The sequence below is a fragment of the Podarcis vaucheri genome, assembly GCF_965113315.1.
Source record: "Podarcis vaucheri genome assembly, chromosome: 5".
Classification (NCBI taxonomy): Eukaryota; Metazoa; Chordata; class Lepidosauria; order Squamata; family Lacertidae; genus Podarcis; species Podarcis vaucheri.
This window is the reverse complement of record NC_138763.1, coordinates 104,666,671-104,683,026: the sequence shown is the minus strand read 5'-3', so window position 1 is coordinate 104,683,026 and position 16,356 is coordinate 104,666,671. Positions and strand designations below refer to the sequence as shown.

At 45.4% G+C, this 16,356-nt stretch overlaps 1 protein-coding gene across 1 annotated transcript in view; it reads left to right on the top strand.

Annotated features, from left to right (window-relative positions):
- The window catches only part of LOC309532617 (potassium voltage-gated channel subfamily KQT member 1-like), a 558,589-nt gene that overhangs the window by 450,156 nt on the left and 92,077 nt on the right, over positions 1 to 16,356 (top strand). The gene's annotated exons all lie outside the window — the stretch shown is intronic.

The following is a 16,356-nucleotide window of genomic DNA, read 5'->3' as shown; positions in this document are numbered from 1 at the left end:
CCAATATCCTGAGGAGAATTCAGCATTCTCAGTTGCCAGATGAAGCAGTGGGTAAGAATCATAGGACAGTAGAAGTAGTGGGCTGTGGAAATCCGGGTGGATCCCCTTCTCTGGAGTTACAACTCCTTATACCAGAGCAGGGCTGGCCCACCCAATAGGCAAGACGAGGCAACTGCCTCAGGCAGCAGGACCTACAGGGGCAGCTGTTCTGGCCTCCAATGAATGCATTGTCCACTGCTGCTGCCACAGTGGCAGTGAGGGCTACAGCACATTTCTTGGAGGCTGGACCTGCCGTCTCCTCAACAGCCCCCCACCCCAATTTGCAATACCACCTCTACAGTGAGGGAGCACCATTTTGTGGTCCACCTCAGGTGCCAAAATGCTTTAGGCCAGCCCTGCACCAGAGCAACAATAGATTGCCCAAACTATGTTTTTAGAGGAAGCAAGAACCTTAACTAAGAAGGACAGAGACTAGGTTTAGGGCTGCCATATGTCCGGATGTCAAAAGCTGAATTGATCTTAGGCAAGTCAATCCAAAAAATGTGGGGTTTGGGGCATTTTTGTAACTTTGCATTTTTTTGGAAATTTGGGGGGCGGGGGGGCGGGTGTTCCTTAAAAAAAGGGTCTAGCCAGGCTGAGAATGTGAAAGTGCATATCAAGCTCCAGGACGCATGAGCAAGACAGAAAAGGTATTACAACAGACCCAAGACCACTGACTCAGAAAGTTACACTGTATGTAGGCTCTATTGGACTGTGCTCCTAAATCCCATCCCTCCTATTCCTCACCAATGGTCTGTATCCAGTCTAAGGGGTCCAGAGCTGGTTTCTTTAGGACGTTGTTTCCCCTCTAGATTCCTTTAAAGTTACTTTAATACAGATCTGAGCCTGTCTTTCGTTGTTATTATTAATATCATTCTAGATCACCTGACCCAACCGTTAGATCATAAAATCAGTTGCCAATTAATGATGTACGTGTAACAGGTACCATCTCAAATTCTCTCTCTTATCCAATATTCTAGCAAGTTAACTAGTGTGTTGACAAAGCTGAAGCATTCTTGCAAAGAAGGATAGCAGGCCCAAATCTCTTCCTCATCCAAATGCTGATATGTGTTTTATGTCAAATAATGCAAATTGCTACCTCTGGCACTCTTACACATGGGTTTCAGGCTATACGTTCGCATTATTGGCTTTAAACAGCTACCGTGCTATTCTTTTTCCTCAAACTGCATCAAGGCTGGGGTGGGGGCATGTATCAAAATGTACTATTTCCTAAGGAACAACAGGAAAGATAAAATAGTAGATATGGATTGTGGCCAATCTCCTCTATACACCACTTTCCCACCCAGCAGTGGCAGCCCCCAAGACGCAGAGTGTGTACAAGCCTCAGTGCATGTTGTGGGTGTGATGTCGTGTCTAACATGCGAGCCAGCAATTTACAAGGGCCAAAGAGGCAGCACCTAAGCAAACAGAGCCACCTGGCTTCTGTTGTGTGTGACTTGCATGTGACTTGTCTTACAGATATAGGTTGATAATAACACGTTGCCGTTTGTCTCCAATCCACTCCTGACCCTGTTCCTCAAGAGAAAATTGGCTCTAAGCCTTACTCCTTGCTTCACCCACCACAGCTATAATTGCCAGTGATTAATTAGAAGGCATTTCTAACTAGAACTAGAAGGCATTCATTCTGGTTGTGGTAGCTCCAATGGAGGCTGTATTGTCACAATGGTAGAAAACACTATTTAAAGTTTAACAGCAGTAAGATGTTAAAATTTAAATTTTAAGAGTCTGCTGCTGTTAAACTTTAAGTGGTTTTTGCCACTGCAAAGCTGGAGCTGCCCAGGCACCTCTCCCAGTAAACCTTGCTCAGGGCCTTTCCTCAGAGCAAGGCCTGGGGAACTGGGTGCCAGGGATGCAGGTGGCGCTGTGGTCTAAACCAGTGTGGCGATCACACAGAGCCCCTGGATGTTTCACGGTCTATTGACCCTGTGCCACCACTGCGGTTGCTTTCTTCACTGCCACCACCTCACGGGGACACACGGAGCCCAGACAGTTGTTAACATAAACAAATAATCAAGTTTATTTTTAAATGCAGGAACAAGCGTATGGTTACAGTTTATTTTTCTCTTGTCAGTTTCCTAATCTTAGTTCTTAACAACTTCAAACTGAATTATTACCAACTATCTATCTGACTCAGCCTAACAATTCCTCTCACCCTCTCACAAGACAACTCTGCCAACCCACACCTACGCCTCCCTCTTCCTTCTCCAACACCCAAGCCTCAACTCCCAACTCCCAAACCTCAACTCTATCTTTTACTCCCCCCTTGCATTCTCACTGGCCAATCACATCACACCCATTTTAACCCTTTCCTTGACCCATCCTAGGAGGCAAACGCCACAACCACTGAGCCTCTTGGGCTTGCCAATCAGTAGGCTGGTGGTTCAAATCCACACAACAGGGTGAGCTCCTGTTACTCTGTCTCAACTCCTGCCAGTTAAAAAGCATGCCAATGCAAGTAGATAAATAGGTACCACTCCTGAAGTGAAAACGCATCAGCTGTGCTCCTTGTGCTTAATGGTGGCAGTTGAGTGGCTTGGGTGGGGGAGGGATGCACAAATCCAACGCCCTTTCCATTACACCACCTGAAACAAATGTCTTGGTGCAACTAGCAGGCACCAAGAAACAACTCCACCATGTTTTTCTGAGCCTAACAGGCCCACCTTTTCTAAGCCTACCACCCAATTATTGCTTTGAGCACAGGGAAAGGCAGCCTCTCTTCCTCCCAGAAGCAACTGAGGGCAGAGTGAAAACTGGGCTCAGCCATTGCAGTGGGGATCCTTTCCACTTATAATCTTCACCCTCACTTTCTCTACTAGGGCAGAAGCAGGTAAAGGCAGTGTGTGCTTGTGGAAGAACACACCAGCTGCTTTCTACAGGCGGACTCCTTTTCCCTTCTCCCAGTGGAGAAGATAAAAGAAGAGCCAGCATGCACAAGGAGTCAGTGTATCTGGCTGTTAACCGGAAGGTTCATGGTTTGAGCCCACTCAGGGATGGCTGTGGGCAGGATTCTTTTACTGCAGCAGGTTGGACTACGTGACCCTTGGGGACCCTTCAAACTCTACAACTCTATGATCTTACAGTTTATAGTCTCCATGATCACAGCTGAAGGCGGGCGGGCAACCACTCAGGCTCAAAGTAAGCAAGGTTGCTCATCTACAAGGAAAGCCACACCTGCGCAACTGTATGGCTCCCTGGGGGTTACAAATATGAGAGATCAGCAGTGTGATACATCTTCATCCATTGCAGGGAGAGAAAGAAGGCCCAAACTTTTCCTCTCAATAACCAGTATTAACTATCCATTTTTCTGACTGCTGCCTCTGTCTGTGCACCTGGCAAGGCTGATCCCATACGGCAACTTCATTTGTTTTGCCATCAGTTTCAAAGGTGAAAATAACAGAACTGCTGTGCATTAAAAAATATCTTGTAGGCGCAAAATGGACACAGCTGAAATTGCCTTTGCTTTACCGTCAGAATGTACAGGCCTGTTTTTGATTTGCGGGTGTTATAGTTTTGAATGCTATTATCTGCTCTAAGTCATTAGGCAAAAAGTTTAAATTGTTGTTAAATAGTATTGTTGCTAATACTTTTAACATGTTTACTTCCAGAACACAGGTGTTTTATTATTTATTTATTAAATTTCTATACCACCCATCAGGGACACAGGTGGTGCTGTGGGTTAAACCACAGAGCCTAGGACATGCCAATCCGAAGGTCGGCGGTTCGAATCCCCGCAACGGGGTGAGCTCCCGTCACTCGGTCCCTGCTCCTGCCAACCTAGCAGTTCGAAAGCACGTCAAAGTGCAAGTAGATAAATAGGTACTGCTCCAGCGGGAAGGTAAACGGCGTTTCCGTGTGCTGCTCTGGTTCACCAGAAACGGCTTAGTCATGCTGGTCACATGACCCGGAAGCTGTACGCCGGCTCCCTTGGCCAATAAAGTGAGATGAGCGCCGCAACCCCAGATTCGGCCACGACTGGACCTAATGGTCAGGGGTCCCTTTACCTTTTACCACCCATCATCCAAGGATCGCAGGGCAGTTTACATTAGTCCTGATCCCCTGGCCTACCTGGCAGTCAGACAGTATGCCAAGACCAAGTCCAAAATCCGAGGGTCCATCAGCAAAGTCCATAGTCCAAGATCCAAAGTTGAAGGCTGAAGCCAAGAAATGAGGTTCAGGGTCAATCCAAGTCTGAAGTCACGATGCAGTCCAGTGTCACGCCCAAAGTAGAAACCTGTAGCGGTGCAGGAGTAACCAATATGAGGCCCCTCAAGGTGGCCAGTTTAACAAACACAGCCCCTCAGCTCCGCTGCCTTCTGATCCTGTGTCTGCTGACTGCAGCATCTGGGCTTGATGAGCATGTGACCCTCGCCTGCCCCAGCTTGCCCCAGCTGAGGAGTCTAGGCCTCCTTCCCCACCTGGCCAGCTAGTGAACTGGGCTGCAGGCCCTGACCTGACTCTGCATCCTGGAGTGCTCTGCCCGCTGTTCCCTATGTCTTAGGGCCTGTCGTGTTCATGGGGACGGGGGCCTCTCTGGCTCTGGGTCCCGCTGCTCGGCTTCCTGTGCACTGCCCCCTGCGCTCTCATCATCCTCTGTCACCCTGTGAGTATTGTCTACAACAACCTCTCCTTCCCCATCCCTAGCCTGCTCCCGGGTGACCCAGTCCCAGCTGCACCCCTCGCCGGGATCTTCTTCCTCCTCCCCAAATTCCTCCCAGTTCATGACAACGATATAAAAATACACATCATAATAACAAACAGGAAAAATAACCCCCACAGATAGAACCTCTGGCATGTATAAGTACCTTACCTTGGACTTCAGCATGAACTAATAAAACAGTACAGATACATCTGCAAGATAAACAATCCCTACCCCCAAAATGATTAAAATCAGGGGCATATGAAAAGAATGAATATGCACATTTCATTTAAAATCTATGGAGTTATGGGGAATGCAGAGGGAGAATGGATGAGAGTTGTATATTGCCACTTGAATGGGCAAAGCAAAAAAGCAAAGCAGTGCAAGCCCTCCCCCCGTCGCCCTGTGCTGTGCTGTGCTGTGTTGGGGGGGGATTAGAGTGGGTGGAGGTGCAAGCTTGTCTCCACCACTGTGGTACTCCCTCTGTTGCCCACTGAACCTGTGGGCAGGCATGTGGGCTCGTGGTGGGGTGCCCACTTTGGCAGCCTGCCAGACCCATTGAAATGGAGGCATTCAGAAGGCAAGGAAGGGTGAGCCAGCCCAGTTAGACACCATGCCTGTCTCACCACCATCACATGATGGCATCAGACCTGAGACGGGCTTGACTGGTGTCCCACTTCCAGGGGCTGGTGCAACAATCTTACAGCCCCCACCTTCCAGCCCGTCTGCCACATGCATGGTGGCCTCTTGGCTCCATAAAGCCCCACTGGAGGGGGAGATTTGGATTGCAGACTAAACTATGTAAAATAGCAAGCATTGCAGACTAAATTATGAAAAATAAAAGCAAATTTGATTGCTGTTTGTAAAGTAAATGAACTTTAGGCTGAATGTTTTTGTTTTGTTTTTTGTCCATTCTAATTAGCTACCCAACGTGAATGAGTAGACATAGATTTTAACAATGCAACCAATTACTATTGGTAATGGCATTAACATTTCCCCCCAGTCCTTCATTATCGTTTGCTTAATGCCACAATTGTCTCTGACTGTGATAAGCCTCAGTTAATAAGCTTCAAACCTGGACTACATCATCCACTCCCCTTTTCTCTGCCTCAGCTCTTTCTGTACTTAGCCGACTTAAAACTTGAAATTTCTACATTTCTCAGAGGCTGAAGTCTGCTGAATTCAGGCCATTGTCCCAAGTGGGAATACTGACTGGTACCAGCCACCACTTTGCACTTCACAAGCTGCTTTGGTTATCTCAGTACAAATGACTAGGAAGGGTGAACTTTGTAAATTTTTGGTGGTGTTTCCCCAAAGTTTGTAACAAAACATCACCCACTCTTAAACCATTAACGCCCCTGTTAATCAGCCAAAGGCCTGGTTGAAGAGGATCATTCACAGCATCATCGCCAACACACCTGCGCTGCCTCTCCCTTTCTCATGCATGCAGCCACACACTCACCAGCAGGCAGGCGCGGAGGCCTGGCCTTCCCACCCAACATTTCCTCTCCAGTGTTGGTGTGGGGTGCCTGCTCTTTAGAGAGGATCCAAGATTGGAGATGTTATGTACTGAAGGGATACTGTAGATAGTTATGCAAATGAAGGATCGAAAGTGACATTCAGTGATTGGATAGTTTTAGAAAGTTGCAACAGTTACGTTGTTCTGGAGCTCTATATAAGCAGGCTGACTGAGCTCCTCAGTTCAGTTCTATTCTGGCCTCTGAATAAACAAGAGCTGTTGAAGAATCGCTGTGTCGTCTGATATGTTCACCCACAACTTAACAGGAGATAAGCCCTGTTCCTGCTCTTTGCCAGTAAAAGGCACCCCTGCTGAAGCATGTGGGGAAAGGAGTTTTGTGTTTTACTGGCAAAGAACAGACACAGGGCTTATCTCCAATCTTAGATCAGTGCAGCGCTTAGTGCTAAGATATGAGGTCCTCTGCTGCCTTTCACTCCAAATGAGGGCTTATCTCGGATTTTAATGCTTTAACTGTCCCCTACAGTTAGAATGAACTTCCCATTCCATTCCATTTATTACATTTCTATGCCCTTTTCACTCACATGAGTCACAAAGCAGCTTACAAATAATAAATAACAATAACATAATAGATCACAATTATTAATTGTATTAATGAAACAACTAAAAAATAGCTAAACAACAACAACAAAAGTAATATAATAAAATTCAAAAAGCATTATAGCACTCATAATCCATAAAGCATTATTAGCAACATTAACAGACCAAAGACACACTAAGTACAATTTAATACTGTATACACACACCTTCCCCACCCCCATGACACATAATCTCCACGCAGTTCATCACAAGACACAGACACATATTGCCCATGGCAGCAACTCAATTCTGAAGGCAAAAGACAGGTGGAAAAAGTAATGCCTGATGGTCAGCACAAAGTCTCATGTTAGGTATTTGGCAAGAGGGTTTGCCCAAATTGGCCTCACGGCCCAGTGAAGAGGCCTGCTGTTCCCCAGCAATGTCTAGATCATGTACAGGTAAAGGTAAAGGGACCCCTGACCATTAGGTCCAGTTGTGGCCGACTCTGGGGTTGTGGCACTCATCTCACTTTACTCGCCGAGGGAGCTGGCGTACAGCTTCCGGGTCATGTGGCCAGCATGACTAAGCCGCTTCTGGCGAACCAGAGCAGCGCACGGAAACGCCATTTACCTTCCCGCCAGAGCGGTACCTATTTATCTACTTGCACTTTGACGTGCTTTTGAACTGCTAGGTTGGCAGGAGCAGGGACCGAGCAACGGGAACTCACCCCGTCGCAGGGATTCGAACCGCCGACCTTCTGATCGGCAAGTCCTAAGCTCTGTGGTTTAAGCCACAGCGCCACCCGCGTCCCCTAGATCATGTAGGAACAAGTTAAAAAGCACAGGTCCCCAAACCAATCCATTTTCACATCCCTCTATTGAAAGAACTGCCAATTTCTTCCTACTTTGTTTCCAGTTTTTTAACCAGTTCGTCCCTAACCTCTGTTATTCTGGCTCACAAAAAATGTGCTACTCTTTCAAGTGCCACAGGGTGTTGTTGCTTTTGTTGCCACAGGCTTCTCTGGAAATTGTTCAGCGTGAGAAGCCAAAGCTCCTTGAGCATGCCAAAAGTAGCTCTTTGGATCTAGGTTTCAAAATGCACTATATAAATGCTAAGTCTTCTTCTTATTGTCGGCATGGATAGACATTCTATTGATAGCTCCACTTTGCCCTGCCAGGGCCCTTTCTGTACCCGTTCTGGGACAGCTGCTCCAAAGCCAAAAATTATTTGCTCTCTCTGGCTAGTTCTTTTGACGCTGCCAGTGGAGCTCAGATTTCAGCAAAGAATTTGATGGTTGTCTGGTAAGTGTATAACTCATAATAGTAGCTTTGTTCCACAGGCCCATCAAACCTACTAGATCCCCTTATAGAGCTGCAGTTTACTGGCTTTCAATTTATTGCAATTAAGTTGTTAATATGAATTGTACAAGTTATGGGGAGCCCATTGTATCTATTGTGGGAGGCTGAGATTTTGTGCTCATTAAAATAGTTTATTCAGAATGTTCCAACTATTTTTATTTATTGCATAAGTCCAGCAGGATGTGAAAGCCCCCTAGGGATAAGTAGCAGGAGGCTACTGTGTTTTATCCTAAGAGGTGCCTTCCCAATATGGCTTTTTAAAAACAAGTTTCTTAAGGCGTTCACTGGCCCCAGCATCACAAGATCATGAGCACTTTGCAGCCAAACATCCAATTTTAGGATACCTGCCATTCTATAATGTGTGTTTCCAAAGAACAAAAAGATGGCAGACCTGGTGATTAGATGTTATGCATTTTGTGCCTTCAACCCAGGGGCATTGCAAGGTGGGGGAGCACAGATTCATGATGCATTTGAAAAAGGTCCCAGGGCAAATTAAGATGGTGGCTAGCTGGGGCAGCCAGTAGTGATGTATGGAAGTGAGAGCTGGACCGTAAAGAAGGCAGATCGCCGAAGAATTGATGCTTTTGAATTATGGTGCTGGTGGAGACTCTTGAGAGTCCCATGGACTGCAAGAAGATCAAACACATCCATTCTTAAGGAAATTAGCCCTGAGTGCTCACTGGAAGGACAGGTTGTGAAGCTGAGGCTCCAATACTTTGGCCACCTCATGAGAAGAGAAGACTCCCTGGAAGGGACCCTGATGTTGGGAAAGATTGAGGGCACAAGGAGAATCATAGAATCATAGAGTTGGAAGAGACCACAAGGGCCATCGAGTCCAACCCCCTGCCAAGCAGGAAACACCATCAGAGCACTCCTGACATATGGTTGTCAAGCCTCTGCTTAAAGACCTCCAAAGTAGGAGACTCCACCACACTCCTTGGCAGCAAATTCCACTGTCAAACAGCTCTTACTGTCAGGAAGTTCTTCCTAATGTTTAGGTGGAATCTTCTTTCTTGTAGTTTGGATCCATTGCTCCGTGTCCATTTCTCTGGAGCAGCAGAAAACAGCCTTTCTCCCTCCTCATTCCAGTTCATCCTGAAACCGTTCTTAACCTGAGGTGCGCTTTCGCTAATTGGGCCTCCCACGGCCGCCGCCACATGATTTTCGTTCTCACCCTGGGGCAAAGTTCTAAACCAGAGGTAACTACTTTTGGGGTTAGTGGAGCTTGTAACCCGAAGCATTTGTAACCCGAGGTACCACTGTATTTCACACAGCCTATTTCTTCAAGTACTCCGTAAAGAAAATTTTAAAGTTCTTGTTGAATCCCTCTTGCATTGTAATCCATTAATAATTTCATCCCAGTAGTAATTAATTAATTAATTAATTAATTAATTAGTTCTTCTTCAGTCAAGGCTTGCCAAATCATAGCATAGCAAATACAATGAAGAAAGAGAAGAAAGGCTCCCCTTCACTTACATAGCAATCCAATTACCATGAGAGTCCTCTCCAGATCAAAACCTTGGCACTCAGTGGCTGATTCATTTAGCAGGTTATCTTTCTCCTTCATCCAGAGCACGTCTGTTTCTTAAGTCCAAATTCAGAACCATTTTAAAAGAAACAGAAGTTTCATGGCGACTGCTTTGGAGAGTTTCCAATATGTGCAGTGCTATGCACTCTGCGTCCCTGCCCCCACATTCTATCGGAGTGAGAGGCAGATATCAGACAATCTGTGAGAGAAATCTCCCCCCCCCAACCTGGGGGGGGGGCTTGCAAGGATAATTACTCCCAGATTATCCTTAATTAACTGCACGCCTTGCATCCGCCATCATGGCGGCAGCGCTGGAAGTCGGACTCTGCAGTTTCACATGCTGTAATATATGAAATGGTGCACCAAAACTGATCTCAGTAACCTGCTCTTGGGATAAAAAGGACATGCTGCTTTGAATCCGAGACAACAAAAAGCAAATGCGGGGCTCCTGCTATGGGCTACGACTCTGATGTGGTGGGAAGCAGCGGTGGAGAGTGTTTTCATGGTGCACACATGTGCCAGGCCCACTGTGCACCAGCCCAGGCCCCAATACCAATGCTGCTGGAAGAGCCCCAGCCCCAAGCTCTATGCTGCTTTGCAAGGCTGGGATCTGGTCAGATCCAAGCCTCACAAAGTGGTGGAGGGCTGCTTTTGGGAGGGTTGTGTGAGCAGCATGCCCACCCAGAAAAATGTGCAATTCTGTTTATAAATGCAAGAGCAACACACACACGGCATTAATGCTTGTCCTAGGAAGCTGCCCCACAAAAAACATAAGGGGGGGGAAACGCATTTTTTCTTCTTTGACTTATTCCCGCCTCCTCATCTGCCTCTTTGGAAGACACAACTTGCCCACAGCTACTGATCTTCCTCTACCACACACGGCCTCAGGGAGTGTTGGGTGTCTTCCAGGGATTCTTTTCATTCCTGCCAAGTGATGTCAAGACTCTCCAAGCCTGGCCAGTATTGGCTGACTGGGACAGGCCACGCGCATGCTTAGGGCACCAGCAAAGCAGGGGCAATGCAGGGTTTTTTAATTTAAAAAGAAACAAACAGATTTTTTTAAAGGACCAGAGTAGTCATCATGGGGAAAATCAGAACTCTGCTAGCTTAATTCCCCACATTTTTCTGTTCTTTTTATTATTTATTTTGAATTGCCTGCAGTGGACATAATCTTTGCATCTAAAAATCTTGATCAAGCCTGCTGGTGCCTCATAATTTTCTACAACCTCTAGGATTTCCAAAGCAGACATACTGTACAAGGATTCCTTGAAAGGAAAATTATTATTATTATTATTATTATTATTATTATTATTATTATTATTATTATTAATATACTGCCCTATGCCCGGAGGTCTCAGGGTGGCACAAAATAATAATTAAAAGGGCAGAGGACATCCATCAAATCAACCAAAGGCCTGGTTAAAAAGGAATGTTTTCGCCTGGTGTCTCCATTATACACCTTTAGGCTCCAGGCAATTCTATACCCTTGGCCATACAGTGTGATTTCAGGCCCCACCCCAAGCCAGGTGGAGAGAGGCAAGAGCAGGGCCCTCAGGCTCTCAGCAGGCAGTCCTCCTGGGCAGCAGCAGCAGCAGCAGTCCTTATAGATCAGGCATGTCCAAAGTCCGTTTCGGGGGCTAATCCAGCCCGCCGGTCGGTTTAATCCGGCCCTTTGGTCGACCCTCACGACCCTTCACTTTGAAAAAAGTTTGGACATCACTAGAGCCTGTCCAGCCCTGCCCCAAGCCAGGTGGAGAGGGGCAGAGTAGGTTCCTCAGGCTCTCAGCGGGTCAGGAGTCGAGAGCTGCCTGCCTGCGCTCTGCATACCCTTTGAACAGGTCTCAGGTCTGTCTCTGTATCCCACAAGCAGCAGATGAGGTAGTAAGCAGGTATCTGGTCATTACTCTTCAGATTGCAAGTCAGGATGATGCTCCACACTGTTAAAAACAAACCCTCCTACAAAGAAAGCTCAAGGCAGGGAGAAAGGCTCTAGCCTAGCCCTTTCCTTGGCATGCTCATTTCTAGCTGTAGAAATCTTTTTTCTTCATAGTTAAGCATTCTATCCTGTGAGCTCCCCTCCCCACCTGGAATAGTACTGTCCAGACACACCTTTTACCACCTCCTCTGATGTTGTGACCATTAGGTCGAAGTATCCTTGGCTTTAGCCAAGGCAAGCTATTTCATGAGAAACATAGACGGTGCTTCCAGAAAACTGACTTGCCTTAAAGAAGACTATCTTCTTCTTCAGATTTCTCAGTTTCTGTGGACAAAACCATTTCCTTGGATGGCCACTGCATCCTCAAATAACTCATATATAACTTGCCATCATCTCCTGGACCTTTTAGGTCTATTTTTATATTACCTCATCCTAATTTCATCAAATTTATTTATTTCATTTTATCAAATTTCTATCTCAACCACTGCCAAAGTGGTCCAGGACAGCAAATATCAAAAGTTAACACAATACAATTTAAAATTAAAAACATAAACAAATTGAAATTGTTTCCTGCTTGGCAGGGGGTTGGACTCGATGGCCCTTGTGGTCTCTTCCAACTCTATGATTCTATGATTCCATGAAAGCATTTCTAAGCAATTTAAAAGCCATCTAAAACATTTAGAGCACCTGAATACATTAAAAAGCAATTGCAAACCCTCACAGTTACTAATTTTGATGTTCCATGACTTGTTGTCTTTGAGCCTGGAGAAGCAGGAAGGTTTTCACATTTTACCTGATGGTCAACACTGAAGAAGACAGACCCACCACACCAGGAAGGGTGTTGTACTAACAGGGGACTGAGAAGCCTCTGTCATGAGCTAGCGCCAACAAGGGACGAAGGAGAAATTCAGTTCGGTTCATATTTAAAGGCAAACCTATCTAATTCACATTTTCCAAAACAATATGCAAATTGGGATGCAGATATCCTTTGAAATTTGCAATTCCCCAAATCAGTTATTCTTTCCAGCTCTGTTAAAAAATAAATAAAAACAGACTTTGGACCAGAAGAAATGTAGTTAGAACAAGGTGCTTAGCTCTTTATCTTCTGTCATTTTTCAACTTAAAATCATACACCCCACACACACCATTTTAATTGCTAGAGTAAAGCTACAGTGACCTTGCAGCTTCCCTCTTCTGTAGTTTGAGAGTGGTTTCAAAATTTAAAAATAAAGAGATTAAGAAGCCTCTTTCCCTCACGACCCACAAGTGCTTGCCTGCCCCAGGCTGCTTCTGTTTTTTAAAAAATCCAGAAGAATAAAGCCTCTCAGAACTGTGCCTAATGTTTAGTTTAGCCTCAGAGAAAAAGTTCTCCACTAGCTTCCTCCTCACCATACTAATATTGCAAGTATAGGAATTCCCCCAACTGTATTATGACATGGCACAGTCCCTCAAAAACTGCAGTTCTGCTGATTGTGTGGCTTGCCTGTAAATCCATAACTTTCTCCCAACATTTCTGACAAAATAAGATATTCTGTTGCTTCACTGTAAATAGAAGCTGCCAGAGAGACACCATCAGCACCACTCCAAACCATGGTTTGACGAGGACTGCAAAAAAGCCCCTTATCAACTCCTACCAAGCATTTGCTTCCACTGCAACTCATTCAGTTGCATTAGCCCTCCTCCACAACAAAAGCCACAATAAACAGGTGCTGGCTCCGGGGGGGGGGAGGAAGCAGTAAGAAATAAATGGGCAAAGGTTATTCAGGCAGCTAAATCCAATAACTCAGCCCTCTTCTGGAATGTTATAAAGCTTTCCCAACCAAACAAATCACTAACGGAAGAACCCTATATAACGCCAGAGGACTTTATAAGGACAGAGCAGTGGGGAGAGGCCAAAGCCCTGAGGTATTGTGGATCTCCCAAATTGGACCCCAGTAACAACGTCAGAGATTGAGAGTCTGGTAGCCCAACTGAAACAGGGGAAAGCCCCAGGGGCAGATTTAATACCAGTAGAGGCTATAAAAAATAATTTAGACTTTTGGGCCCCGATTTTAGCCTCACTTTTCACCAGCATAGACACCTATGGATATATTCCTGAAGACTGGGGACTTTCAATCATTGTCCCAATATATAAAAAAGGCAAAAAAAATGATCCTGCCAACTATAGACCAATCAGTCTTCTAAACGTAATAAGCAAACTGTACGCAAGACACTTGCAGCGGAAATTCAAAGACTGGCTACAACAAGAAAACATCCTTTCAGATGAGCAAACGGGATTTTGAGAAGGGCGTTCAACCATCGACCAATGTTTAGTTCTTCAACATCTAATAGAGAAGTACTCATCCAGCAATATCACTTCTCTTTATGTGGTCTCCATTGACTTCAGAGCAGCCTTTGACTCTGTTTCCAGGGAAGAAAACTATGGGGAAAACTGGAGACCTCCACACTAGATAAACACTTGCTATACCTAACATGCATGTTACATGGAGGGACCTCACTAAAAGTGCATTGTACCTCCCAGGGCCACTTATCCAACACAACAGAAACTGAGAAAGGAGTCAAACAAGGATGCACACTGGCCCCATCCTTGTTCAATTATTATGTAAATGATATGATCCCTTACCTACGCAATATAAACTTCCATCCTCCAAAACTTGCTGGAAATCACATCTTGGTGCTGCTTTACGTAGATGCTACAGCAATCCTCTCTAGAACACCGATAGGCCTTAAAAGAGTTATCAAAACACTCGCTGCATACTGCAAAGACTACCTCACCTCAACCACCAAAACACCAAAACCATGGTCTTTGCTAAGAGGCCTAAATTATGTGTATGGTACATGGACAGGTATAAGATTGAGCAGGTCACCTGTTTTAAATACCTGGGTATAGCCTTCACTGATTGGGAAGCAGAAAAACCCATGGTGACGACCCCCCAAAACAAGGCTTTGCAAAAGAAGCTGCACAACTGTGAGCTGATCCCCCAAAAAACGGGCCTTCCCCCCTTTCCTTCTCTAAAAACTAGGTGTGTCTTACGGTTATGGAGCGAAAAATACGGTATGTTGCAGGGAATGCTCAAAGAAGCGCTAACGCCCTCCTTAGGTACCTTAGGTCCAAAGAGGGACTCTGCATACCGGCAGCCCTCAAACTGTTTGAGGTCAAATTGTTTGCACAATTGTTATACGGTGCCCAATTAGGCCTCTTCACCAACTGCACTCCGTTAGAATTGGTGCAATCTAAATTCCTAAGATCTGTTCTACAAGTACCTAAATATGTCTCCAATGCCACCATACGCCTCAAAACTGGATTCATAAGAATGAAGGCCAGAGTGTGGCTTGCCACTCTTAATTACTGGCTGAGACTAGCCTTCCTTCTGAGTGGCATTGCTTCCCTGACTATTAGATGAATTTCAGTCCACATGGAAATGAGCAGTGGAAAATATAATAACAACTATAGGACTCAATCCACAGATCCTACTCAACATGGGGCACGAAGAAGCAAAAAACATTAAACAGTGTGTGGTAGATCTAGAACGACAGGTAGACCTAGCCAGGTCCCCCCAAATTTTAATTAGTGAAACTAGAAGATACTTGACTTCCCAAATGCCATACATCTTGAAATACCAAAACCACAAAGGGCTGCCAGGCAAATATCTCCGGCTTGGGTTCTTGGAGCAGTTTGACTGCCAGAGACACTGGACTCTGGATCTGCAACATTATCAACTCCATCAACCCTGCTATACACCACCCATCTTCCCTCTCACCTGTCACAGTTCAAAATTACAGAATTTAGGAAAATTCAGTTTGTAGTTGCAGATCTAGCATAACAGGTCATTTTACATGCCTGGAACCTGAATGTGAAAAAAAGGGTGAGGACTTGGATTTCTCTTCATTAGCTGCTTATTTTCCCATGCTAGGTTTCGCAAGAGTACAGGTGTTTGCCTCTAGTGTCCTGGCCACACTCCAAGTGCCAAACGATGTAATTACATGCTGCTTAACCTAAATTGCACCCCAGCCTCACGAATTTCCTTGAATGCAAGTAGTGTGTGTGTGAGAGAGTGTGTGTGTGCTCTCTTCTGCTAAAAGCTGACACGCTTGAGCTACACAAGCTGAGCAGAGTTAGAGCCTAGAGCAGCTGAAAGCACACCAGAACTGGTGGAATGTTGAAGAGCAAGCAAAACCCTCCGGGCCTGAGAGAAAGAGAGTTGGTGAAGCATGTCATCCAAGGTAAGACGCTACAAACTGGCACATATTATGCCACTACTGTACATGGAAATCATCGTCTACAGGTTTATGTACTGACCCTCTGAACTAACAACATTGCTCAGGAGTAAAGCTATTGAAACAGCTGAACTTCTGGAGATGCTCTGACCTGTCCAACCACAAAGAATTCTGCAGGTATATTCCAAACTGAGTTGCATCCACTCATCACTTCCATCATTCTTTATAAGTGAAGCACTCTTATTCACTCAATATATTTCTCAAGTAGGTGATTCCATGGGCTCGCTAAGTGACTTTTGCTGTTGTTCAATCACTCTGGAAGATGCTAAACCAACAGACTTGGCCAAAGTATAGATGTGCAACCAAAGACTTCCCAGAAACTCCACATAATAAGAATCAGGTCTCTGGTTGTGGCCTTCTCATTGGTTACCCATTGTACAATCTGTTCTGGGTACACACCCTCAGTGTGAGAAACTGGTTTTAGTGTCAGAAAACTGATCAGGTTATATGACTCTGCTAGGATCAGCTAAGGCCAGGAAATTTCTCGGTTTGTCAGCTGGCGTC